The sequence below is a fragment of the Spea bombifrons genome, chromosome 5 (assembly GCF_027358695.1).
Source record: "Spea bombifrons isolate aSpeBom1 chromosome 5, aSpeBom1.2.pri, whole genome shotgun sequence".
NCBI lineage: Eukaryota > Metazoa > Chordata > Amphibia > Anura > Pelobatidae > Spea > Spea bombifrons.
The window spans coordinates 3,805,518-3,819,513 of NC_071091.1; positions in this window are offsets into that span (position 1 = coordinate 3,805,518).

A 13,996-nucleotide genomic window follows, 5' to 3' on the forward strand; every position below is an offset into this window, starting at 1 on the left:
AACCGGCCCTTCTCCCAGAGTTCTCTGGGCCAAACTGGGAGGAGTCCCTAGGCATGCAAGTAATATTTTAGGGGGACTTTCACTGCTCAGACACCAAAATGAACTTATTCTTCATGGCAATAAACCATAGACTTGCAGAAGTCAGAGGGTCCATCGGGTGATTAAGATTGAGGCATTCTATTCTTTATCATAAGGAGTCCAGAAAACTGGACACAAAACACATACAACTCTTTTGTATTACACGAGAAACCCTCTTAAAAACAGAAAAAAAACCTTTTAATGGGGTACATCTCCCGCTGGGAAAAAAAACCTGTACATTTTTCACCTTGTGTTTTAGAAATATGTTTCAAAGTATTGAAAGAAGGAGCATTCTGGGTGCGCTGAAAAGAGGTTTTGTTCAATACACAGCAAAGAATGATCCAAGGCCAAGCTTCCGTGTGCGAGGTGTTTGTAGGAAGCTTTTATATCATACAAAAATATAGATAAAAGCGTCCTTAATCAGCCGCTGAATGGAAACGGTACAGTGCGATAAATTCAAAGCACCCGGAGTCAAGGATTTATCTTTGTGTAAAGAACTGAGTCATTCAGATGAGAGATTGCTGGGAAAACTCAATTATTTCAAAAGTTCTAACGCACAAACATTCTGTACATTAGAACTTTTGCCAAGTGGCATCTCAGAGACGAATAGTCTCAATAGTCAAAATATTTTTGAAGCCTAGCAACATCGAGCGGTGAAGAAGCTGTGCAGAGAAGGGGGCAGCTGAGCCAGATCTACAGGATGCATCACACCCCGGCACATGTGGATGTGTGTGTGCATGATTGTGCATGTGAGCATGAATGTGTATGAATGTGTATGTGAGTGAGTGTGTAAGTCTGTGCAAATGTGAGCGTGTGTGTAAAAATTTGTGCCAGTGTGTATGTGAGTTACCAGGATTTGTGTGTGAGCATGTATATTTGTGTATGAGAGTAGATTTGTATGTGTGAGCATGAATGTGAATGTGTGTGTGTGTGTGTGTGTGAGAGAGCATGGATGTGTATTGTGTATGTGTAAGGTGCGTGAGAGGGAGATGAGGGGGTGTCAGATATAGGATCCAGGGGGCCAGGTTCACAGAGAAGCAAGTGAGAGTGTGAGAGAGCATGAATGAGAGAGTGTGAATGAGAGTGTAAGAGAGTATATAAGTGAGTATAATGTCTGGAGTGTGCCATTAAATGGAAATCGGAACCATGTATATGTAGAGTGAAGGATCATGGGATTTGTAGCTCATATACAACTGGAGAGTCAGAAGTTACTCAACTACTGCTTAAAGAGATCCTGATATGTCATTTAACATACGATTTGCATAATCACAGAAGCCACAGTTAATAAAATGAATGAACGACATTAATAAGAAGTGCACCAAAAAAACAAAAAAGAACAAAAAAATGTGAATTTCTTATTGATGCTGTTTCTAAAGCGTTAGTGCGTTTGTTAAAAGTCTTTTTTTGGGGTTTCAACTATTGAGTTGTAGCATAAAAAAATGTCTTTAAATGGCCCATAAAAGTTTACGCTATTATTAGCTATTATTAATATTATCTCTTCGTCAAATTACTCCGAAGTTAATCTTACGATGCATGCAGAAAAAAAATTGTCATGTTCTCATTGTAACTCCTAACCTTGCGTTTAGAAATAGATGGAGCCTTTAATTATTCCTAGATTTAAGAATCTTTTTTTGCATATTTTCTCATTATGAAATGTGCCGAACGGTGATTTCAGACACTAAAAGCAAAAAAAAAAACCTATTAAAGCAAATGACTTTCACACAAATGTGCGGAATTTACATACCTTTACATATCAATAAATATGCATTGGACAATTGTCAAGGGCCTAGTAAAGGTCCTGCTCTATCACCATGACAACCTCAAACATTCATATTCTGTGTCCTTTGTGATTATATTTTCAATCCTCCTGAATAGTTTCCAGATGTTATAAGGCAGCGTTCAGTTTTTAAGAGATTTAAAGTGGTTATTCACCCTATGCCGCCTACTAACCAGTTGCCGGATGTCAGACATAATAAGAGGGGGAAGGGCGCAGCTGGAGGGGCTTGTGGAGGTTATATCCCGTTTCCGACAGGGCTACTGTTCAAACTGGGGCCTCTCCGGCTCCTTGTAGGAGGCTCATCACATTAGGAGGTTGGGCTAACCCTTATATAGGGGAGGAGCTAGCCCCAGTAGACTTAAAAGAGAAGAGCAAGTAGACGGTAGGCACAGAGTGTGTTGGCAGAACCCAAGGGCCACACTGGGGAAAACTAAGGGGACCTGGAACCTATAACCTCAATTGTTCTCAAATGACGTACGTGCGTACCTGGTACGCTGAAATGCCACTTTTTCGGGTCATGGCACTAAATCTCTTGATTTAAGGGGTGGAGTTTAGGCATGTCTATTCCCCGCCCATTTCCCCTCCCACTCCCATATAAACCTAAAGAGCTTGGGGCTATCTCTGCCCGTAAACGTTATTAGTACCCCCCCACTGGTGGCGGGATACCCCATTACGTTTTAAAATTCACGCCGTGCACGGCCGCACGAAGCTTCTGAAGCCCGCCAGTGTGCCAAATAGACCAGCCTCGGCCTGGCAGAACCGAGCGTCACTCTCCCCGCCAGGAGATTACAAACACTGACCCGTCGTCCCTACAATGAACAGCCTTTTGTTTCTTCAATGCTTACTGAGAAGGTGGCAGATAGATGGAACAGCCTCCCAGCAGAAGTGGTAGAGGGTAATACAGTGAGGGTATTAAACATGTGCGGGATAGACATACGGCTCCTGAATCTAAGACGAGACCAACGACTGATTAAGGTTTGAGTCTTTACAGCAGGAGAAACGGGCAGACTAGACGGGGGCCGGATGGGGCCGATCTGCCGGCAGGTTCTCTTTTATATGACTACGGAGGCTCTAGCGCGTGTATTAAAAACTCAACTAAACTGTAATTGCTTTAAATAACTGCTATTTTAGTGCATAATTCAGCACTTGAGGTTTTCCCCTTAATAAACGTAAACGTTCCCCTCTCAGAGTATTTAATCATTTGTTCGGGGGGGGGGTAGAGTTACCGCTGCGGGGAATCAAATTGGATCTCGTAGCGTTTAAACTGGGTTTGAAGGATTCGGCGTAATCAGCGTTTCTTTTTGATGGCCCATAATTCGCCGAGCTGAGTCAGCTCCCTCGCTGAAACAATTTAGAGAGAAAACGAGGAATAATCAAGGAATCCTTACCAAATCCGACGCTTCCGGGCGGTGGAATCACTTTCATTCCAGTTTGTTTCCAGATTCCTCGAAGACGAGACAGGCAGACCAGACGGGGGCCGAATGGGGGCCGATTCTATGTTTCTACGCTAAAATAATGAAGCCACAATCACAGCGGGTTGCAAAGGAGAAAAAAAAAACGCGTTTTTCGACCTCAACATCAAAGACGTAGATATAAAAAACATATAATATGTCTTATTTCTGTAGCGTTAATGAAACCGAGGATACTGTTAGTAAATAATACGACAAAAACAAACCTAAAGATCAAAAACACAGAAAAACTTTTAATGGACAAAATGTACCATTAAAAAAAGAAAAACGCGTGGGTTTTAAGGAGGTTTTTTTTTTTTTCCTGTAATTGTAAATTGTTCGTTTTGAAAAAATAAATTTTTTTTCTTGTTTTTAATCCACCGAGTGGAATTTTTTTTTTTTTTTTTTACTGATTTGAGACGTTTCCAGGGAGGGGGGATTAAACGTAGCTTTAATTTCTGTCTGAGGAAGCAATTTAAAGCGCGGGGGGCGCGTTTATTTTGGAGAAAATGACATACAGGGTCCAGGAAGGCGGAATTTCAAGGCCATTTGCGGGCAAATCACTGCGGACGGATTATAAGAGCCATCTGCTCCATCGCGCATGCTTGGTGGTTTTCAGGATAACCGTGGTTCGCCTCGTCTGCGACCGCTGCTAAGTGGCCCCATTTACAGACCGCAGACCTCCCATCTTTGAACCTGTCTTTTTCTCTAATTTCCCTCTTTTTTTCCATTAAAGTCTCATTTGTAAACTTCATTTAAAACCCGGCTTAGTTATGCATAACGTGGTAGGTTTTCAGCTTGGAAAATGTCTCGTGACTCCCGCCACCAGAACTGAAGATCCTTTCATGCGAATAATTTCACTTTACCGTGTGCTGGCATTCCGGAGAGAATCCAAAGGAAATTGCAGGGAAAAAGAAAAAAAACGCCCAACGCGTTTCACATTATAAACTCGCCCTTAGGAATGGATACATTATACAAAAAGTTACTTCTAGCCATTAAAATAAGACATTTTCACCAGGACCAGGTTTCCCGCTTTGTCAGTATAAAATGTACTAAAAAATAATAATTGGGAGCAATGTTGGTCACTCTTGATTGGTCGGTTCTTGTTCCCTAGCTAATCATGGTGAATACTCATGTACCTGATTGGCTGCGCTGCCATCATGTGACATGGAAATCTTTTATATTTCCCTTTTTTAATATATTTGGCACCCGATCAAAAGTCAGCTTTGCCATACGTTAGGGTGCAGTGTAGGCACGAACGCGGCAGTTTCACGTAATTCGATGACAGGGAGTGTGTGTTAGCATGAGTGTGTAAGTAAGTGTTAGAGTATGTATTAGTATGTGTAAGTGTGTGTTAGTGTATGTGTGTAAGCATGAGTGTGTAAGTTTGTGTGAGAGTGCGTATTAGTATGTGTGTGTGTTAGTGTACGTGTGTGTAAGCATGAGTGTGTAAGTATGTGTTAGAGTGTGTATTAGTATGTGTAAGTGTGTGTTAGTGTATGTGTGTAAGCATGAGTGTGTAAGTATGTGTTAGAGTGTGTATTAGTATGTGTAAGTGTGTGTTAGTGTATGTGTGTAAGCATGAATGTGTAAGTATGTGTTAGAGTGCGTATTAGTATGTGTAAGTGTGTGTTAGTGTATGTGTGTGTAAGCATGAGTGTGTAAGTATGTGTTAGAGTGTGTGTGTGTGTGTAAGCATGAGTGTGTAAGTTTGTGTGAGAGTGCGTATTAGTATGTGTGTGTGTTAGTGTACGTGTGTGTAAGCATGAGTGTGTAAGTATGTGTTAGAGTGTGTATTAGTATGTGTTAGAGTGTGTGTGTGTATAAGCATGAGTGTGTAAGTATGTGTTAGAGTGTGTATTAGTATGTGTAAGTGTGTGTTAGTGTATGTGTGTAAGCATTAGTATGTACGTTTGTGTGAGAGAGTGTGTATAAATATGCAAGTTAACAGATGGGGCAAGGGTCTAATAGGGCCACTTGGTTTTACCTGCCCCCGACCGAGAAGGTGACAGCCATCCCCTGTTTAAGGTCTAATTTTATAATAACACGTGGCCCATTCATTATATGCTATGTATCTCTTTGGGCCCCGGATCCCTGATGCCCCTCTTTTCTAGGCGCTCAGAATGTTTGCTGGGTATGAGGGTATCGCAGGGTTCTACGGCCCTAAAAGCCCCGAAAATGTGTATAGAATCAGTAGGAGATGGCTTTATATATTAAATAGAATACATTATTCTTCTTCCTCCTCACCTTTGGAGCGCTCGTGGTTGCAGTAAGCGCGGATTGTTATTGAGGACGCTGCTGACTCACAGCAATTCCAGTTCATGAAATTTAAAATCAAGACCTCGGAATCTGTTTCCCATCTTCGGCATTCTATATTTCACCTCCGACGTTCTGTTAACTTGGTTTACGTTGAAAATATTGTTTATAAACGGAGGGGGGGGACTGAGCGGTGGAAGGCGAGAGAATAGATGAATAAAATCTTAAAGGATCATTTAATAGGAGAGCAGATCGTGAACCAGGGATTTAAATAGAGCAACCCGGTGGATAACGGAACAGAATGAGCGCCGCCAGGTCTGATTCATCGGAATGCCAGAGAACGTGATCTTCGGGAACCGCAGGAACAGAGAAACATGGAGGGTACGACGGGGGAAAGACCACCAAAAAGTTTTGTTTAAGATTTAATGTTTTTTGGGTTAATCTACAAACCTAAATCACTGAATAAGCCATGATTTCTTTCCCATTATTATTTCCCTTGCTATTCTAACAATCGGATTCTCATTGTAAAGATGTAACAATTAGCGCCGACAACAGCGCCACGGACAATTAATAGAAAAAATAAAAACAGATATTACGTGTGAATCACAGACACGGTTACTACAATAAAATGCCAAGGTCAATTAAACGGCAAAGTCTGCGACTCAAGAGAATCATTCTGTTTTTCCCATTCTGCGGGAAAAGATGTTTTCAATGCACGCCGCATCCAGAAATACCCCATTGTGGAACAGATTCAAGAATATATAACAATTTTGAAAGCAGACACGCGTTTTCTTATGAAAAGAGTTAGAAATGAGTGGCTGCTCATTAGGGGTTAACCTGCAGCGATTTTTAGATGGCGTAATTATTTTAGTATAGATTGTACGGATTCAGACTCAGACAACCGCTCTGAGCAACTTGGCCTGGGAGGAAGAGGGCTTTGGGTCCCCTGGCAAAGGGAAGGGCAAGATACACCTCGGAGCAACTTGGCCTGGGGAGACCAATGGCTTCGGAGCCACCAGTTAAAGGTCCATAAGAGCGACTCTATTGGTCACTGGCAGGGGGCTCGTCTGGCATCAACCAATGAAGAGCATTGGTTGATGCCAGAAGAGAACCTTGCCGACGACCATTAGAGCCACTCTAACGGACCTTTAAAATCTTGGTGCCAAAGCTGCTGCTAACTGTTACAGGGTTAACCCTGTATTAACCCTTGCTGGAAAACCGGCAGAAAACGAAGAGAAAAACGAATACGAAAAATGTATGCGAATATTCGACCGATACAAAGGTTTTTTCCCCCGGGAAACGAGCAAGTCTAGTAATAACCCCCGTGTTCTGTATACCGTAATAACCCCCGGCGCCGTATACAGTAATAACCCAGAGCTAATACTTTATAGCAAAGTCCATTCCTCCATAGACCCTCATTAGTCAGAGTGTCCGGCTGGGTGATTAAGACCTAGCCATTCTGTCATTCACCACAATGTACAATGTTGAGCCGTTATGTCACCTTAGATAGGGATTGAGACATAAGCTAAAGTCATAATTATTATAATCATTTTGACCGTAATTGGTGTCAGCACTATCCCGCCTGCATATATCAACCTTTGGTTTCCTCTTATAAGAAGTTAACGAGATTCTTATTTCCCAGCCTGCTATAGACTATGGGGGGGGGTGGACAAAAAAGTTCCCTTTCATTGAAGGTGATTACTTTAATTTTGAAGTCTTTGGTGTAAAGTCTCCCGAGTAAACACGTTAAATGCTTTTTAACGTTGAAAGAGATATCAGCGGCTCTGTGAAGTGAGTATGAAATCTCTCATGACTTCATTAGCCCAGACTTCCCAGAAAATAATTTGTGTTCACGAATCCCCGTGCGTTGGTTCTTAATAATGTTCAAATATTGGAAGATAAATTGAAAAGGTATGCTCTTTGACGCACGGTGAAAATTAAGTATGTCAGGTAGTGACGATCTTGCTTGGAATCTTCCAGTACAGTGGGCACCTAACGCCTTTGGTGTCACCTTCCATGGCTAAGGCCTAAGAGAGGGCAAGATCTAAGGTCTTCAAGGAGAAACGGCAGCCAAAAAGCACAGCCTTCCCCCAACCGCATGCACAGAAAACAAAAAAAAGATCCAGGGCACCAAATAGTTCCATGTAGAACCCAGACCGCTGCTGGTCTTTATAAAAATCACTTCAACCCCAACCAACTATAGGCCAGGCCAGCATGGAAATCAATACAAAGTGCAACGAGAGGGTCCTTGTGCCAATGGTGCGCTTACCAACCCAACCTCATTGAGTGCAGATTGTTACCATCATTGAAAAACAAACACGTGTGGTAAGTGCCCAGGTGGACCAACTCTGGGGGCTCCATCAGGACACTTCAGGCTTCCTTGTGCCCTCAAGCTTAAGGACACTGGACCAAGCAATCCGTCTCTTCCAGGCACTCGCTTGATCTTCGCAAAAAAGAAGCAAGTGAAAATCACAAGACATTTCATTATGAAGACTGGAGAAAAAAAGTGAAAGCGATGTCCAAGTGTCCATGTATGGCTACAGTAGATGCCGAATCCAGGGTCTATCCTGTGGGACGTCTTCCTTCACGCGGTGGCCCTAAAGGCCTACAGGAGGGCCGGATCTTCTTTGTCCAACTCTGCATAAAAAAATACCACAGGAAACCGCAAGGGTTACCTCAATTCTCAAAAACATGATCTGCCCCTTCCTTCCCTCCCAGACCAAAGCCTAAGGAGGGCCAGATCTTCCAAGGTCTTCCCAAAAGAGGAGCCCCACTGACGTCTTCAGACCAAAAGGCACCACTCACTCCCCATCCCCCATATCAAAACCGAGTCTTCGAGGACCCGGTTCCACTGTGTAACCGTATCAAGTGCTTCCGAAACTCAACAAATAGTATATAGTACAGTGCACTTCTGCCATTACTTGCCCCTGCCCATGGCTGAGTAAAAAAATGACCCCTCCATCACCAGCTGTAGGCCAGGTAGGAGAGGTAAATAAATAAAAAATGCGACTACAAGTGGTCCAGAGTGAACATTTTATACGAAATTTATACTATTTTGCCTTTTTTCTAATGGGTTATTTAAACCCCTACTGTGGAATATTCTTTAAAATTTTAAACTCGAACACTGACAATGTTATCGTGAAATGCGTTTCTGATTGTAGTTGATTGGAACTGATTAGGTATTTATCTACTTTTTTCTGCCTTTTTTATTGTCCTGAAAGCTGCAATTTCTTCCATGACATGAGCGGCAAAGGTTTTTATTTCAAATTCACTTGTATTGTTTTTAATTGCAGAATGATTTTATTCCTGATACCCATTATCTTACTATAATTGCGATTATACTGTAATTCCACACATTTCATTTTTTTTTTTTACGGCTGACTGCCTTTTGGACAGTTACCATAGTAACAGCATAGCCTTTTCACATTGTGCTATAATATAGACACATCGCTGGACTTCTAAAGAGAGATACAATGTGTCAGTATGGTAAAATTTTATAGCTTTCGATAGTTTTTGGGGGGGGAAGGTACATCGTCCAAGTACCATAATTTACTTTTTAGGCTTTTTAGTGTAATTTTTTTTAAACAAATGGGTGGGTTCAGTTGTACAATAATTATGTAATATGACTACATATACTGTAAGTAATTTAAATATATATAGATATATTTATATGTATTGTATACCTTCCACTCATTTATTTTTTTATGATTCTGTTTCTGTTGACCGATGGAGTTGTTTAACATTTGACCTTAGGGTACTTGAGAGTATTTGAGACATTACAGCGGATAATGGCGAGGTAATACCATTAACAGCCAACAGAGGGCGCAATGCAATACACCAATAAATGGTGCTTTGCAATAATCTTTACAACCAGTAGGTGGCGCATTAACAATTAACAGTAAAAGCTCAGAAGCCCCTAGTGGTGATAACTGGAAACTGCAAGCGAAAGAGGACCCTGCTTCTAAGTTTATAATATTTGTTTATAATATAGAGGGTTTATGTTGAATGCCAGGAGAAATCAGGTCTGTATGGAATGCATTGAAAGTTAGAGACAATAAGGGGTTATGTATGCAAGGTATTTTGACGTAGGGTTCTAAAAGTGGTCTAGTCTCCATAGCAACTAATGTACTCTTCCATCGGCTCCTACTGCAAGAACGCCTATTAAACATTGTTCCAGAATGACCTTTTATCCGTGATCCCCATTAAATTCTTGTTGAATAACTCTGGAAACATTGTTACCTGACCCCACACATTTCACTTTAAGAATCATTTTGTCATGAATAAAAGTGGGTAAAATATAAAAAAAAATCTTCTGCTTTAGCTTCTTGACTCAACTGTCAAAGCAGCTCATCCCTAATCAATAGAGTCTGTAGACTAATAATTAGCGTTACGTTTAGTAATTATTATTAAGCTCTCTTTTTTATGGCCAATCATTATTCTGAAACATACGTTTAATGTTCATATTCATGAAAATGTGCAGTTTCTCAGAACTAAGTGGAAATCTCAATGCAGAGATACATTTCTGAATTAACCCCTTAATGACAAAGCCCGTACATGTACGGGCTCAAAATGCATTGTTTTCAATGGGTTTAGGAACCGCCCATTGTCCTTAAGGGGTTAAATAAATAGCCTAGATACTTAATGTTTTAACATTAATTTACTGGCAGATCGGCCCCATCCGGCCCATCTGGCCTGCCCATTTCTCCTGTTTTTTTTTCACGCAACCCGTATGTTCTATGAGCACAAAATCATCTACTTTTTTCCTCCCTTTTCATTGATAAATAATAATGGAAAGACCTTCCACGTTCTTTGGATAATTATAATTTTAGTTCTGTGATTATTAGGCAGAAGGTTCACGGACGGAGAAGCCGTTTGCTGTAATCAGCTGCGATGCCGGGACTTTAAAGCGAGATTAAAAAGGAATACAGAAACCGCAAAATCATTATCACGCCAACGCAGCCAGGAATTAGGAAATTGCTGAAATTTGTTTCGTAGACTTTGTTTTTGCATTAACTTTTTTAATTGCTTTTATTGTTTTTTTGTTTTTTAAATAAAAACCTATTTCTCTTCACCGGCTGCCTGTGCGCTTCGAGATTCATTTCAAAATCCTGACTCAAAGCTCTTCATAGCCTTTACCCCACTTACATCTCCTCACTCATCTCTAAATACCCTCCTCACCGGTCTCTCCTCACTCATCTCTAAATACCCTCCTCACCGGTCTCTCCTCACTCATCTCTAAATACCCTCCTCACCGGTCTCTCCTCACTCATCTCTAAATACCCTCCTCACCGGTCTCTCTGCTCATCCGATGATCTCCTTATCTCCTCTCCTCTGATTTCTCGTTCTCGTGCCCGCTTACAAGATTCCTCCAGGGCTGCCCCGATCCTCTGGAATGCCCCCCCCGGTCTATCCGTCTCTCCCCCTGCTTTTAGTCCTTCAAAAAACCCTCAAGACCCACTTCTTTAAGAACCCCTACAAACTTACGCCTTAACGTCCATCTCCCATCTCTTTTAGCTCACCTCTCCTATTCCCTTTCCTACAACACTTATACTCCATCCCTAACAACGCTTTTTAGGTCGCCCGCTCCCCTTTCTGTATATTATATTTGCAGGTTCTCACAAACCTTAGAGTTAACCCCCTCCTGCCACGCAGGCGCTTCATTAAGAGTGTCCAGAGAAGGCTTTAAATTGCTGGAGAGTTTCTTTTGGGTTAAAATTAGGTGAAAAATGAGATAGGACTCACCAAACTTGGGGTACTTTGACGTGGCGGCGGGCGAAGCGATTGGAATCCCCAATATTTATGCCGCAGGTTGGTGTTTATTGAACACAATTGTCTGCGCTTCTTACCCTAATAAAGTTGGCAACAAATATATAAACATAATATAAATGAGAGGTTTTGGTTATATGAATTGGCCAAAGCATAATTAAGCTCACCCGCCACGTCAAGGCGCACTCTCAATAGGGTGAGAACCGACTCTCACCTCCTACATAGTGGACACACAAAGCAGTTTATACTGCTACCAAAACCTTAGATTCAGGAGCCGTATGTCTATCCCATGCATGTTTATTACCCTCACTGTATTACCCTCTACCACTTCTGCTGGGAGGCTGTTCCACTCATCTACCACTATAGAGTTACAGTACACGTGGTGCCTTCATATAATCTTTCTTTTTTCTACAAAATGTTACCGAAACTCTTAAAGTACACTAGTTTCATCTTCTAAGCCTCCTTCGCTCATCGGGGTCTATGCATTTCGCCTTTAACCCTTACATTACCGAGGGAAAGCAATGCCATAGAATTCCGGATACGGTTGAATCAACCCTTTTCCGTTTGCCTTTAATACGGAAGGCTCGAAAGTTTCCCGTTATAGAACCCGCGGAAACTGATCACTGCACCAATAATTTTCCAGGCCAATGAATGTGACGATGAATTCTATCTTCCCGTCCGGCTAAACCGGTTCATTCGCTTCCAAGATTAAGGTTCTTTTTCATTAGTCTTTTTCCGCGATTGAATTTTTTACCCTTTTTTCCTCTTTTTTTGTGTTTGTTGCCTTCCGTTCTGTGATACCGAAACTTTAATGCTTTGCACGGAATTGGAACCGTTGGAAATTGGAAGTCAGAACCGTTTCGTGATAACAACTTTGCAGTAGTGGTTCTAAAAATGATTTAACCCATTAAAATGTTATCACTTTTATGGCAGCTTTGTGATTTCTTACATCATGACAATGGACGTTTTAAATGTTTTGCAGTGCTTGTGATTTTTTTTTCAAAGTATTTCAGATGCTGGTATTTTAACTCTTTCCATGCACTAATTCAACCAGCAGCCTTTGCAGTAGTATTTTCTGTGTGTGTTTTTTTTTTTTCAAACACATTGCAATTCAGGTATGAATTTAGAGCTCCTGGTATGTGTTACTGCCAAACAACACCTGGATATGTTTTCAGCTACATTTCTTGAGTACCCACCGTGCATGGATTTGCTGGGTTATTTGGGGGCAAAAGGACCACATTTGGGAGGTGAGGAATGTTAACATCTGGCCACCCTACCATTATGTCCTATTTGGGACATCTTTGAAGCCAGGCAATTGAGTTTACCCCATCAATTATATATATATATATTAAAAGACACCCCAGAGTATTTCAAATTCTAGTACTTTAACTCTTTCAATGCATTAATTCTACCACCCATACATAGGTTTGTTGGGTTGTTTGGTGGGGTATAAGGCATTTCTGGGGCAGAGTGGCAAGCCTGGGGGCAGATGTGTATAACTGGGGGGCAGGTTGGAAAATAAAAGGAAATAAAACCCCAAAAAATATTTTTCTCAATCAGCGTTTATTTAAAAAAAATAGGGTCATCTTATATTCAGGCTTTTTCTTTTTTTCCTAAATTAATATTCATGATTTTGGGGGGTCGTCTTATAATCAAGCAAATACGGTACTTAAAATCTCCTTCCTATATTAGCTACTTATCTACAACCTTCTCAGTAACGTAAAACTTTCTTGCTTGTGAGAAGCATGCGTAGCTGCATGACCTGGTAATAAAATAGCGGAAAAAATAATTAATGTTATGCAAGTTAGTTCCTGGAAATGAGTCTGAATTCCATAGCACAATCTGAAGACCCAAGCGCATTCTTGTGGGCTAATGGGAATGATTGTCCTTTTGGCTCTTAACCCCTTAATGACAAAGCCCATATATGTACGGGCTCAAAATGCGTTGTTTTCAATGGGTTTAGGGACTGCCCATTGTCCTTAAGGGGTTAATATATGAATGAAGCCCGGCAGAGGCTTATAAGTAGAATACGTATATATATATATATAGCTTATTATGCGACTACATGAACTCCATAATAAACTCTTGATCCCTAAAATAATCTTATAACTCATTATTATACAATTTCCTTTTTCTTGCCACAAATTAATGAATAACCTTAATCATAGGAAATTGTTACATTTTATTACCGAGAGAGATTCTTCAATGCAGGTTAATCTGGAGATTCTACATTTAAAAAAAAAAAAAAAGATAAAATAAATAAAGCTTCGCAGCGCAAAACTAAAAAGTATTGGATATAATCCTTCAACTTATTTCAGGGTTCAGCGATTTCCTTAGCGAAAAAAGAGACAGGAACATTTATGCCGTAAATGTAATTTACAATCTTTTATGGATTTAACCAGAAAATTAATATTGCGTACAACAGAAAATCCTATGTAACTTCGCTTTATTGATCGCAACAAACAGGGCTGCAAAATCCTAACTGAAATGGAAGTTTTATGATATTTTTATTATATATATTTTTTTTTCCCTCCAGAAAGTAGGATTTTAAGAGCCTAAAATATAAAAGAACAAAGTTTAAACAAATGCTCATGTTTAAGGATGTCAGATGACAGGTATGGGCAAACGAGCAGGTTGCCTCACCTTTTTTTTGACGCACCTGTACATCAAT